We start from the raw sequence: 14,535 nt of genomic DNA on the forward strand, positions 1-14,535 counted from the left end.
TCTTCCCAATATTATCTTTCATAAAGCTCATTCATGCTTTTGTGTTAAAGCATTTCCCAGCATTAGAATATAATACTCAATAAAAGAAGTGTTGATATGAATAAGTGAATGAGTGTAGAAAAATACAAAAAGATATTTGGAGTACCTTCATTCACTCTGCATTTTGTGCATCTTTCAGAAATGCCATTAGCTGGATTTATTCTTCTTTGGATTTTAATTAAGATGTAAACCTCCCAAATGCAGCCTGTATGTTTGCAAACTGAATGTCCACACCCCCACCTCCAGATAACAGGACCTCTGTGCACCTGCATGCCCTTCTCATAACCATACTTCCCATGCATGGAATGTGTATTTTCTAGCAGGCACTCTACTGGACACATTGTCTTACTTAATCCTCATAATCTATTGAGATATGGATGTTCTCATCTCATAGAAGAGTAGAATGAAGACTCATTCTACTCAATGAAAAGCGAGTTGGCTCACGGAGGGTTCGCAGCTGGCAGCAGCAAAGCCAAGATTCCAGCTGGGTTTGGTTGCTCCAGGAAGGCTTGGAGGCACCACATCAGGTCTGAGGCCTGGGGGAGAGAGCACAGGAGGTGGAAGAGATCACATTTCTGAGCAAAGGGCTGGTATTTTCCTAAAAGCCTTTAATGTCCACACTTCCTATTGTCAAGAGACAATCCCAAAGACATCCCAAAGACCCTGTGAAGAGGCTAGGGAGAGAAGGCCAGAGGGGGCCTGGCTCAGGCTGTGAGTGAGCATGCTACTTCTGTGCAGTGACGGGGGACTTGGAAATCGCAGAGGCTGCAGTCTGGAAATCATCTGACGGTCCAATAGCTGGCAGAAGTCAAATGACAGCTTCCCAGCCTCGGCCCACCTGCTCACCTCAGAGGGCCTTCTGCTGTTGGCAGAATGTATTTTAGTAAAGCTGTGCTCACATGGCCCCACTAAAGCATGTAAAATATGTTTGCCTCTGCCTGTAAGCTTCTATTGCTGAGAATTCCACCCACTTTTAGCTTCTTAAATGACTGAAATATCCAAAGGGACAAGGAATGTAGGGGTAATGGGCAGGTGACCAGACTTTTACACACAGGCATGCATTTACTTTTTTATGTCAAAAAAGGCCATTCCTGCTTTAAAAATAATGATTCCATGGAATTTCAAGCATTCGGTTAGAATAATACAGGTGTTGGAATATCACGATTAAGAGGTAATGCGTACTATGTCAGGCTTAAAATGCTTTGGAAAAATAGGATCATTATATGAGATAATTATGCAAGGACAAGTGTATCTTGAAACATAGGATCACCCTACAGATGAATCAACTCTCTAAATAACACTCACAGCAACTAAAAAAGGGAGACAAACATTAAAATTTCCCATTTTAGACATAAAGAAACTCACACATGGAAGTAGTATGGCCAAGCCAGGATTTTTACCCCAGAGGTATCTTTTTGTTTTTGTTTTTTTGAGACAGTCTCAAGCTGTCACCCTCGGTAGAATGCTGTGGCGTCACAGCTCACAGCAACCTCAAACTCCTGGGCTTAAGCAATTGTCTTGTCTCAGCCACAATACCCAGCTATTTTTTTGGTTGTAGTTGTCGTTGTTTGGCAGGCCTCGGCTGGATTCGAACCCTCCAGCTCCCGTGTATGTGGCTGGCGCCCTAACCACTTGAGCTACAGGCGCCAAGCCGAGGTATCTGATTTTGAAAGTTGTGTCTGACTTGTTTTCCGCACTGCCTCAGATTATAGACACCTGAGCTGTGTTAAAAAGACATAAACAGTTTCCAGATGGCAAGAAACCCAGTGATTTGGGACTATTTCATTTGAAAGTCTGTTCTACACTAAAGTTAAATAAAGGGTTGAGTTAGATTAATTGGCTTCAGGGTGTAGGGAAAGAGTGTCATTCGTTTGCTTTTGGAGTTATAGGGAGTAAATAGAATGATAAGCAGGATGAGGCAAGAAGAATAATAGTTGGACAGAACGGATAACCACTCTCTTCACTTCTAGGAACAGTGTGATGCTAAGGTCACATAACCCCCGTAGGTTGTGCACTCTGCAAACAAAGTTTTTTTAAATAAGTAAATAGATAAAATGTTGTTACTTAGAACTTAAAAAAAAATCTTTTCCCTTGTGAGTCAGTTACAAAAGTAGAGTGATTCTCCGATTGTGAGAGTTTTATTAACAGTGTGTGCTAAGTCAGATCTCACCCCAAAAATGTCCTGAGTGTTTACTGTGTGCCCAGTACTTTACTCATATTCTTACAGCTCTCTGGGACGGTTATCCCCATTTTCAGGTAAGAATGTATGCACAGAGAGGTTAAGAAACTTGACCAGATTCTCACAGCTAGTTTGTGACAGGTAGGATTTAAATCCAGTTTTACTCCTGATCTCATACCTGTATATTTTTTGGTTCAGTCTGTCACCCTGTGTAGAGTGCCATTGTCATCAGCCCAGCTCCTAGCAACCTGAGTCTCTCGGGGTCAAGTGATACTCTTGCCCTCAGCCTCCTGAGTAGCTGGGACTACAGGTGCTCACCACAATGGCTGGCTAGTTTTGTTTTGTTTTGTTTTCCTATTTTTAGTAGAGATGGGGTTCTCACTCTTGCTCAGGCAGAGTAAAATCTTGAACTCCTGAGCTCAAGCACTCTACCTGCCTTGGCCTCCCAGAGTGTTAGGATTACAGGCGTGAGCCACTGTGCTGGCCTTGTTATTATTATTATTATCTTTTTTAAGAGATGAGGCCTCACTATGTTGCCTCGGGTAGCCTAGGACTCCGGGGCTCAGGTGGCCTCCTCTGCCTCAGCTTCCAGGTAGCCAGGATTATAGACCTTTGTGCTCATCTAGAGCCCATCCTTTAAACCACACTTGTACAGAGTCCATTTTGGCTATGAAACTTCAAAATATTTCCAAAATACTGACTATTAATGTGTCTCCAGTAAATAAAGAAAGCAAACATTGTGGAATTATGTGTCACTCTGGGTTTACTTAGATGTTCAAAAATACACTTGAAGTAACAATTAATGAAGTTAAGATCAGCTCTAAGTGTCTGAAGCATATCAGTATTTTTATCTTCCTTTCCAAAATGCCCAAGAAGTAATCATTCTATTACATTCTGAAGTATATTTGGAGTCTATTGTTTTTTCTAATAATCTGTTACTAATCATGCTCCATTGCTTCAGGGTAAGAATTGAGGCGAGAAAACTATATCAGTATCATTAAAAGCATTAAATTTAATGTTCAAATTTTGAAGGAAAATACTCCATTAAAACTTGAGTGTTTGTACGGTTTTGTTCCGTCCCCCAAGGTCCCATGTTGCCTGGGGGACCAATCTTGCAGGCTCTGGCCTAGGGTGATGCTGAGTGAGACCTGAAACCTGGGGTGGACTTCTTCAATACCAGGAAGTGGCAGGCTCTATGGACAACTGGATGGGTCAAAAATAAACTGAAATGAAGATAATAAACTAAAATGATGCCATTGAGAACATTACACTTAAAGGAAAAGCATTCAGCAGGATAGCAGTGGAAATTTCTATTCTTCCAAGAGTTATAAATGGATCCCTTTGTTTTTTTTTTCTTAAATCCCTTCTGTTTAAACTCCAAAGTAGTGTTGCCAGATAAAATACAAGACACCCAGTTAAATTTGAATTTCAGACAAACAAGAATATTTTTTCAGTGTATCATGTACAGCACTTCAGAATAATTTTTAGTGTTAGTATGCCCCATGTAATATTTAGGACATACTTGTACTAGAAGGATTCTTTGTTGTTTACCTGAAATTCAAATTTAATTAGTCATCTGTGTTTCCATTTGCTAATTCTCGCAGCCCTACCAAATGCCACCTAGGCTGTAGGTCCAGCTGGACTTTAAAGTCTTAATTCATAAAAGAATAGAAGACAGGGAGGTGAAGAAGGGAGGGAAAGACAAAGGAAAAGAGAGAAAGTAATGGAACAGGAAAGAGAAAATAAGAATGAATTCTGGCCATCTGTCAAGTAAAATAACTAAATTTTGTAAGAAAGAAATCTTAAAACTGAGGTCATAAGATGGAAAAAGTCTGTTTCACAGACGCCTCAGCCTGACTATTTTCCAAAAAAAAAAAAAGGCATCCTATTAACATCTGAATACCAAAGCTCTTCCAGGAATGGAAAGATTTGGAATGTGAAGATTCTCAGCTTTGGAACTTTGTTAAAATACCACAACTTGTTTATTAATTGCAAGGAGGCTTTTTCTTTCTTTTTTTTCCCAGTGAGATACTTTGGTAATTTGATGTCAGAGAAAGCTACCTAACTTCAGTTTTTGTTCCTGGGAGGCATCTGAAACTTCATGGATGACCTTTTGTTTGTTTGCCTTGTGCTGAAATGCAAAAACCTATCAGATATGTGATATGGAGAGGAATTTACCTCTGTTCAGAAATCACACAGTTCTGCCATGAAGCATGAAGATTTTTTTTTAAGTTAAAAATATTAACTGACAGCTTCAGTTAATTTTTTTCAGACTGATTTTTTTTTTTTTAATCTCTAAGCAGACAAATTACTATAAGCAAGAAGCCTTTTGCCTTAATCCTGGGCACGCACGTCACGGATGTGACACTGTTCTGTAGGAGAGGGCCTTTTAACTGTGTATGGCAAAAAATAACCTTCGGAATTTTTAGGATGTTATTACAAGCAAGTTTACTAGTTTTTGACTTGCTAAACCACAGCTGGAGCCGGCCTTCATCAGGGTAAGAATATTTTCATGTTACTATTATATATCGTTAGTGTTTCAAGAGTAAGATTATTACATTTGGGGGAATATGGCCTTTGAGGCTTGTACTGTCTGCTGAATATGCAAATGTGACTGCCCTATAAAAGAGAAGAGGTACTGACAGTTTCTGTCTGTGCCATAAACTTAAAGCGTCCAACAGATGATATGTTGGGGCTGCTGGAGCAGGAATTGGATCACACCATCGTTTTGGATAAAAGAAAATTCGTATTTCTTTGAGAGGCATTTAAGGGCTGGGCTTACAGTTTCTGTCAAGGCCAAACAGCTTTATATAAGACTTCAATTTCTGTTGGAGTGTGTGTGTGTGTGTTGCTTCTGCTTAAAAAAAAATCAGCCTAATTGTGCAAGGAATTTTCTGACCAAATTAATTGTGCCTGATAATATTTTTTTCTAATTAGCAAAGTAAGAAACACTATTGCTTTCTTAGCTTCCTCTTTTCTGCCATTCTGCATCTTATTTTTTTCTTTTATAAGGTACGTTGTGTAGGGAATTCAGATAAATAAACAACAATATTATGTATGCTTTCCTTTAAGGAGGCCCCGTCACAGTTCCAAAGCCATTCACGTTCTAGAGAGCCAAAGATGGTATCTCCACAAGCCTGGCTACCTGGGGAAATCTCTGAAAAGCCACAGGGAACCATATCAGCCCACCAGCGGCATCCAGGTTAGAAGCAGGTGCTACTTTAATAAAAATGTCCAAAGGAAATTGTTGAGTGATATAAATAGCAGGACCGATTGGTATAGTGAATTTAAGTATCCTCTCCAGATAGTTTGTTTTTCTAATCAAATCTCTAGGCTGTAGTTCATAACTAGAGTATACATTAGATCGCTTGTGGGTCTTTTAAAAATATCAATTACCAATGCCTGTGCCCTGGAGAGTCTTGGTCAATCAGAACTTGCCCTGTGGTTATGACACACATCTATGGTTGAAAATCATAACTAAGGAAGTCTCAAATCTGGTTTAACCATCTGAATCACTGAAGAGACTTTAAAATGCAGATTATCAGTCTTCCTCCATCAGAGAGTCTGATTCATCATGGCTGGGTTTGGGCCTAGGAATCTGTATTTTTACTGAATTTCCCGATTGATTTTGATGATTAGTCAGATTTGGAAACCACCATTACCCTAACTAAATCATATTAATTCAGCAACCCAAAGGTATTTTTATTAAAAAGAAAAATGATCTAGTCAGCTATGCAATATATTTGGAGCAACACCCAAATTTCCTATTTTTTCCACCTTAATCTTTCTCCCTTCTCAGAGGTAGAAATGCCTGACCCTTTTCTCCTCTGTGCCCTAGACCTCACCCTTCTCCCCCACTCCCCAGGACCCTCTTTTAACTGTTTTTTTAGTTATTCTTCCTATCTAGGCTTATAGCATGCCTGTATTTTCCCAGCCAAAACAAAAACAGCTGCATCCATCTCCTGCTGAACTCGCTTTCACCTCCAGTTCCTTAGCCTTTTACCAGCCCTCTCCCAGCTGCAGCTCCTCTCCAGCTTGGGGGCCTCCATGACCTCATTATCCCTGGCCAGCAGGTAGCCCTTTCCAGTCCTTAAATCCCCCCCCACACACACACAGCATGTGAGGCTACTGACCATGCCCTCTTGGGGCTATCTGTCCCTGGCTGCCATCCTGCTACATTCTCTTGGTATTCTTGCCAGAGTTCAGCCTGTAATGATACATTTCTTTTCTTTTTCTTGACATTCTCATTTTCCTCTCATCTTTTGAGCTCTAACCCTTATCTCTGCTCAGATACCTCCTGAATGGAGATCTTTAAGATCTTCCTGGAGTTCTTAACCAAGCCTTTCAGCCATCCCCTTGATACCGGACTTTCGATACTGGATTTCTAGGCTCTTGGTCTCGACAATTCGATGAATGAATCGACAGACCACAGGATTAACAGTAAGTTAGGTTTTATTCAAAAAGTGTTACAGCTCTCACAAAGAGCTAAACCTTGCAGAGCAGAATCAGTAGTAAGATAGGTTTTATACAAGTGTCACAGCTCTTACCAAGAACCAAACCTCCTTGCAGAGCAGGATACAAGTGTTGCAGCTCTTGCTCTTCTGCTCTCTCTCCCTGGGAGGTCTGGTGCAATCTGCCATCTGCCCTTGGGCTCTCTGCTCAGGGGCTTATATAGGGGCAATTGTCCAATGAGCTTTTGGGGCCTGAAAACAGACCAATCAGGAGTAGGTTTTGAAAATGGACCAATCAGGGATGCACTGGAGGAAGAGGAGGTGCCAGTGTCTTCCCTGTTCATGTCAGGTCCCTACTGGAGCCTCTGTTGGGGGAGGGAAGCTCCCCCTGCTTGCCTACACTCCAGCCTGCTGGTTCCTCTGCCAGCTGCTGCCACCAACACTGCCAAGACGGAGGTGGCAGGTCCTCCAGCCCAGCTCAGCTGAGCTAGCTGGGGCACCACCTGTCCAGTATCACCCTGATACCTCCAAACTTAAATGCTCAAAATCTCATTCCTCTCCATGCTGGCCCCACTAGCTTCTTGTGTTGCCTGCCTGTGCTAACGATGCTGCTCAGACTCAAAACTACAAACCCTTACCTGTTCCTGAGTGCTGAAACTCAGTCACTTGCTATTTCCAATCACTTTTCATTTCCACAGTTTCTCCTGCGTGATTCTGTTCCTTCATGTTTCCACACCCACAGCTTAGTTGGGTGGAGAACGTGCAGCCTCGAGCCTACATGTGGCCCTCCGGATCCCTGAGTGCAGCCCCTAAACTAAATCCCTCTTAATAAAGGTATTTATTATGTAAAATTTGGATTCAGTCAAAAGGCTGCACTCAGGGATCCAGAAGGCCACATGTGGCCGGAAGGTCACAGGCTCCTCATCCCTCTGCTTCATCCTGGGCCCTCCATAGAAGACTCATCTCCCTGCCTCCAGTGTCCGCATTCCATCAGTGTGATGCAGCCAGATTATCTAATGGCTCTACCATTGTACTAAATATATTGGGTGATTGATTTTGCCCACCATATAATGAGTATGTTAGTAATCAATATATGATGTGCATATAAAATCTCTACAAAATGTACAAAATGAAATTCACCTCAGTTGTTACTTAAACATTTTGAGATGTAGATTAGCCAGGTATTACCATGTTTCCCTGAAAATAAGACACTGTCTTATATTTATTTTTTCTCAAGAAGACACACTAGGGCTTATTTTCAGGGAATGTCTTCCTCTCTGTGCTGAAACGCTCATCACTAGGTCTTATTATCAGGGTAGGGCTTATATTTAACAAATGCATAGAAATCCTACTAGGGCTTATTTTGGGGGTAGGTCTTATTTTCGGGGAAACATAGTAGCACACTAACCTAGAAACGTAACACATCCCATGATCCAGAACTGTGGATTTTGGTACACTAACCAAATGACCCGGAGGTGGAATGGTAAATAAAGGGCAATATACAAACTTATGGCTGCATGTTGGCTTCAGCTTCCAAAATTCAAAGATAGTAGAAGAACCAAGTCCTGACAGTGGAGTGGCTCTCTATGGTAGAATCCACACCTTTCCACACTGTTTTATTTTACCCATTTCAGCCATAGATATGATAGAATATATTGTTGTTGACCTTCTGCCTAAGGCCTGTTGTCTATATCTGAGGTCTGAGCCACAGAGAATGATTATGTTCCTTTCTGGTACACCTGCAGGCATGAAGGAGGGTGTGTTATGTGTAGTCCTACAGGCCTGGTGCCTGTGCCAGTAGAAGATGACTAGATTTAGGCATGGCCCTAAGACCTCAAGGTCACATTAGAAGTTCAAGAATCCCAGAAAACTCTATCCTGGTCCCAGTTGAGCTATTGATATGATAGTTTTTATAGCCCTCCTCACCTTGATTGATCTCTGAAGGGCTCTATCTCTCTGAAGAACAGGACTCAATTCAAATTTTCTCTTCCTTGTCACAGCCTTCATCTTCATGGGCAGGGGGAGCTTAGCCTAGGCCTGGCTACCTGGCATCTACCAGCACTAACAGGGTGACAGGAGTTGAGATGGTGCATGTTAGCGTCTACAGAGGCCCAGCCACTTAAGGCAGACAAGTCTCCAGCATGGCTGCAGGAAAACTAAGAGAATTCGTTTTTAGTAGATCTACCCTTAAAGACTGGCTACAGGAAGCTCTCTGCCAGAAAGAAAGCGATAACAGAACAAAGCTGGGACTTTTAGAAAGGGCAAATAATCACAGAATGAGTAAAAAACAGAGGTAAACATACTAAATTATCCTTTGCCTCACATGAGTGTCTTTACTCATATTATATGGTAAAGCAAAAGTTATTCCATCTGATATGGTGGTCAATGCATATAGAAGAAATACTTAAGTCTGGATGTGGTGGCTTAGGCCTATAATCCTAGCACTTTGAGAGGCCAAGGTGGGAGAATCACTTGAGGCCAGGGGTTCAAGATCAGAATAATCAGCATATGAGACCCTGTCTCTACAAAAAGTAGAAAAATTGGCTAAGTACAGAAGCATGTACCTATAGTCCCTGCTGTTGGGGAGGCTATGGTAGGAGGATTGCTTGAGCCCAAGAGTTGGAGGTTACAGTGAGCTACGGTAATGCCACTACACTCCAGCCAGGATGACAGAGCAAGACCAAAAAAAAGATACTAGATGTACTTCAGACAATTGCATTGTATTTTAAAAGGGAGAGGATAAAGAGACTTAAACGAAAGTCAGATTTCTGTATTTCACTTGAAGTGGTAAAACATTGACTCCAGTAATTGGTGTTATCTGTGTGTATAGCATTGCTAAGAACAAATCCTAAGGAAACTGTACAAAGCAGTGTACTCAGAAACATTATCAATAAAGTGGAACTCTAAAAAAATGTTCAAATAACTCACATGAAGGCAAGAAAAAAAGAAAAACAGGAAATGAGGAACAGAAGAATAAAACAGTGAGTAAAGGATAGAATGGCAGACTTAAATCCTAACGTATCAAAAATTGGTCTAAAAGAGCTTCATAGAGTGGGTTAATAGGGACCATTTTTTTGAAAAATGGCAAAAAACAATGGACATTCATAAGCAAAAAAAATGAAGTTCAACCTAAACTTCATATCATATACAAAAATTAACTCAAAATGTGTCATGGATAAACTTCCATAAAAAACTGTGATAGAGTAATGAACCCCAAAAGGTATCCCATCCCAAACCTCAGAACCTGTGAATATGTCACCTTACATAGCAGAAGGAACTCTGCAGAGTCAGCGAGAGACTTGAGATGCTGCCTGGAAGATGGAGAAGGGCACATGGGTCTGGGAGCCGAGGCCTCCTCTAGAAGCTGGAAGAAGCAGGAAGCAAATTCTCTCCTAGAACACTGCCCTGCGACCTCTTAATTTTAGCCCAGTGATACTAATTTTAGACTTCTCACCTACGAAATGAAAAACAAGTTTGTGTTGTTTTAAGCCACCAAACACGGTTCTCATAGCAGCAAGAAGAAACTAATCTAAAATACAGGAAAATATCTTGAGGTCTTCAGCACAATCTAGAACCAGGCAAAGAGTTCTTAGACTTGATGCCCCCAAAAAGCTTGATCCCATAAAAGGAAAACTTGATAAATTATAGCTCAGCAAAACGAAAAACATTTGCTCTGTGAATGACCTGCTAAGAGGATGCCAAGAGGAATTATGGACTGGGAGTAAATATTTGTAAACCACCCATCCAAGAAAGGACTTGTATCTACAGTGTGTGTGTGTGTGTGTGTGTGTGTGGTTTAAGAAAATAGGAAGAATTCACAAACCTTAGCATTAAAGAAACAAACTGTCTGATTAGAAAAAGCATACACAGACGTTTCAATAAGGCAGATAAACAGATGGCAAATAAGCACATGAAAAAATATCAAACATCATCGGCCATTAGAAAAAATGCAACTTAAAGCCACAATGAGATAATCACTGCACACCTGCTACAATGGCTAAAATGAAGAATAATGATACTATCAAATGCTGGCAAAGATGGGAAGAAACTGGATCACTTCTGTATTGCCGGGGAAAATGTAAAATGATATACCCACTCTAGAAAATAGTTTGGCACTTCCTTTCATATCTAAAAATGGACCCAGAAGTTACAATCCTGGGCATATATCCCAGAGAAATGAAAATATATTCTATCACAGCAGCTTAACACGTGACAATTTATAGCACTTTTATTTGTGATAGCCCCAAACTGGAGGCTACCTAAATGTCTGTGTCTTTGAATACTACCCAGCAATAAAAAGAATGAACTATTAATACATACAACAACTTGGATGGATCACAGGGAATTTATGCCAAGTGAATAAAGGCCAATTTGAAAAGGATACCTACTAAATATTCCATGTATATAACATTTGTGAAATAACATAATTATAGAAATGGAACAGATTAGTGGTTAGCAGTGGTTAGTGATGAGGGTTAACAAGTGGCTATATAGGGGTAAAATGAAAACTTCTAGGTACCTTTAAATACCTTGATTGTGGTGGATTATTACCCGTAGCTACACCTGCTATAAAATTGCATACAGCTTTGTGTACATCCACTTGCACAGACAAATGAGTCCATGTATAACTCCTGAAATCTGAATAAGCTCTATGGCTTGTTCCCCAAAGCCAGTTTTCTGGTTTTAACTATACTACAGTGTTGCTGCTCTTGGCAAAGGCTGGGTGAAGAGGGGTGCTCAGGACTCCACAGTACGTTTTGTGGGACCTTCATGTGCATCTATTAACTATTTGAAATTTAAAAGTTTTTAAAAGCACAGTCATCATTCCAAAGAAGCAGCTATTCTATTTTTGTGTATTTTCTTTTAGTCTTAATCTGTCATTAGATTAACAGAATATCTGGTGAGAATATTAGTAGGATTCTCTAGTGTGGCAGAGATTTCAGGTATTGTATAGGGAGTCACCAGATACTGGAGAGACTTTGTTTTTGCTCACCCTCCTGGGCATCAGCAGGCCCTTTTGCTCTCTCTGTCTGCATGACTACCTCTCCCCTTGGTGCACCATTTATCATTTGCAGCCTGAACTAAAAATACACTGGAGCACTTAATGCTGGAACTCTCCTATACCACCTCTACCTTGTGTGCATGCGCACACACACACACACACACACACACACACACGCATATGTCCTTTCTTTGCAGTCTAACTCAGTGTACCCTTTGCCAAGCTGTTTTGTAGGCCACTTGCTTCACTGGCTGCTGTGGCATCCTCAGCCCTGAGGAGTCCAGCATATTTGGGCCTTTCTGTCCCTCCTTCTGTGCCTCTTTCTTCCCCCATCCCCATCATCTCCCAACAGCCGATAGGCTGTCCTTCTGCAGCACAGCTTCAGGTCTGTCTTCTGGATATTGTTCTGAGCTTTCTTCCCCCATCCCCATCATCTCCCAACAGCTGACAGGCTGTCCTTCTGCAGCACAGTTTCAGGTCTGTCTTCTGGATATTGTTCTGAGCTTTGGAATTTCCCAACTCCTGACATTCTGTTCTCCCACCCAAGCTTCCCTGCCTTGCATTCTGTTCCCTCAGGGCACTTCAAGGTAAACCAAGCTGGAAAACTAATTTATAATGAGGTTTCCCTAACTGAAGCAAACCAGAGTATGGATAACTTTTAAGAATGTAATTTCTGAGCCTCACTTTTTCTTTTTTGAGACAGAGCCACAAGCTGTCCCTCTAGGTAGAGTGCCGTGGCTTCACAGCTCACAGCAACCTCCAACTCCTGGGCTTAAGCTAGTCTCCTGCCTCAGCCTCCCAAGTAGCTGGGACCACAGGCGCCCGCCACAACGCCTGGCTATTTTTTGGTTGCAGCCGTCATTGTTGTTTGGCGGGTCCAGGCTGGATTCAAACCTGACCTTAGGTGTACGTGGCTGGCGCCTTAGCCACTTGAGCCATAGGGGCCGAGCCAGTCTCACTTTTTCTTTGTGCCTTCATACCCCTACCATTTGGTATCTTAACCAAAGGTTTTAAGAAAAGAAAAGAAAGAGAAAAGATAATGTGAATGTAGAGAGTTTGAGTACCAACAGGGAGCCAATACTAGAGATGCTTTAGGCAAGTCACAGCTTTGGATGGTCCACCGGGGACTCGTTCTTCCTCACCTTGTAGGTGGGGCAGATATTGACTAAAACTTCACATGAATGTTGTTTGCAAAAACCAGTTTCTTCCATACCAAATGGTGAGTAGAAGCTCTTAGTGGATATCAGGTTCTGCGAGAGGGAAACGAGACTATACTTGGGATGGTTCCCGTGTCTTGGGAAGCCCTTCACCCCAAGATGAAGCTGGTTAGAGTCATGCTTGTCCCTGTTGTTTCCTGTTCAGCAGTGGCCCATGAATAATTTATACACAGACACTATTACAGTTCTGAACAGAGCTGTGGTGACCCACAGAGCAGTGGTGACCCCACAGAGCATGGCCCAGATGGGCACTGCTGTGAATGAAAGTGCCTGCACACTGTGGCCACAATCTTATTTTCCACTTGGGTATGTGGTTTGAGGAGCTGGGAGAAGGGTCTCCCTGTAAACCTAGAGCATGAATTACAGGAAGATTGTGTAGTTTTGCCCACCTCTAAGGGCACAACTGGCTGAGAGTCAGATTTCATTCTCCCAGAAATTGTGTTATCCCTAGACGTTGATTTGATGATCTGTGCAGGTTTAGGAAAAGGCTGTTAACTGTAGGTGGCAGAGCTGTTCTCGGGCCTTTAGTAGGCCAGGTGAAGTCATCTCACATCAAGATTTTGATGGTTATTAAATGAGCTTTATTTAAGTAAGCCATATGATCCTTCTTCTTACATTTCCGTGTCCTGCCCATGACTTACTATCTCAGGAAATTGAACTGGGGCAGAGACACTCATCAAAAACCAGCAGATGCCACAGGTGAGGGTGGAAGGTAGGAGCAGCTGGAGAGGCACAGTGAGCACCTGAGCAAAGGTTTCTTTGTGTTCAGAGGAAAACCCCAGGAGTAGGAACAGCCAGGGTACATTCCTGTGAGACCTTTGTGTTATTTAACTAATATATAACAACATCATTTAAATGTTGTGTCCACAAAAACCACATGTGTTATAGCTCAGATCTGCAGCTTTGTTAGGAACAAGCATTCTCAGTTGGTGAAGGCATTAGAATTTGTAAAATCCCTGTTTACTAAAGTTTGATAGATTTTTGGATAAAGTCATGCGCTTTTCTTTCATCAGTGCTTTCCTTTGATCATTGGTTCTATTTAAATGCAAATATTAACATCAAAAAATAAAGCTAGAAAGAGTTATCATGTTTTTATAGTATTTAGTATAAACTAAAAATAACATTTCGGTTATACTTACATTTCTTTTGATTAGCCAATACAATAAGAAGTTGCCACCTAGTGAAAAATCGAGTGTTATTAAGTTTCTCTAAGGTGTGAAAACAAAATTAAAGCTTATACCCAAGATGTTCTCGCTGGTGCCTACTAATGTGAAACCATTAGCACCGTGGAGCAGTTTCTCCTTGCAGAACAGTGCTAACTCTGACCCATGGGAGCCTTGGAAATTGCTGGGCAAATATGTAAAAGATCAGGTGCTTAAATAGATTTAAAAAACTATTGGCAGCACTTCTTTTGATACAAAAGTTTTCCACTGTCTCAATATCAAAAATCCTAAGAATGCCAAATTCCCAAAGTGAGTCAAAGTGCTTGGATTGTTTTGTATAAAAGTAGTTAGCCAGAATCGACACCCTTGGAGCTGACTTCGAGGTAGAATTTCCAAATCCTGCAATTGTGGTGGTGCCAAGCCCCCAATACTGGGCAATCCAAGACATGAGTCACAGGCAGGCTTAGACAGTTGGTGCTCTGCA

General features: G+C 41.5%; 1 protein-coding gene across 1 annotated transcript in view; it reads left to right on the plus strand.

Annotated features, from left to right (window-relative positions):
- AFF3 (AF4/FMR2 family member 3) overlaps window positions 1–14,535 on the plus strand; it is a 529,930-nt gene that overhangs the window by 382,337 nt on the left and 133,058 nt on the right. The gene's annotated exons all lie outside the window — the stretch shown is intronic.

This window comes from Otolemur garnettii, unplaced genomic scaffold (assembly GCF_000181295.1).
Source record: "Otolemur garnettii isolate 467f Iridium unplaced genomic scaffold, OtoGar3 scaffold00079, whole genome shotgun sequence".
Lineage (NCBI taxonomy): Eukaryota > Metazoa > Chordata > Mammalia > Primates > Galagidae > Otolemur > Otolemur garnettii.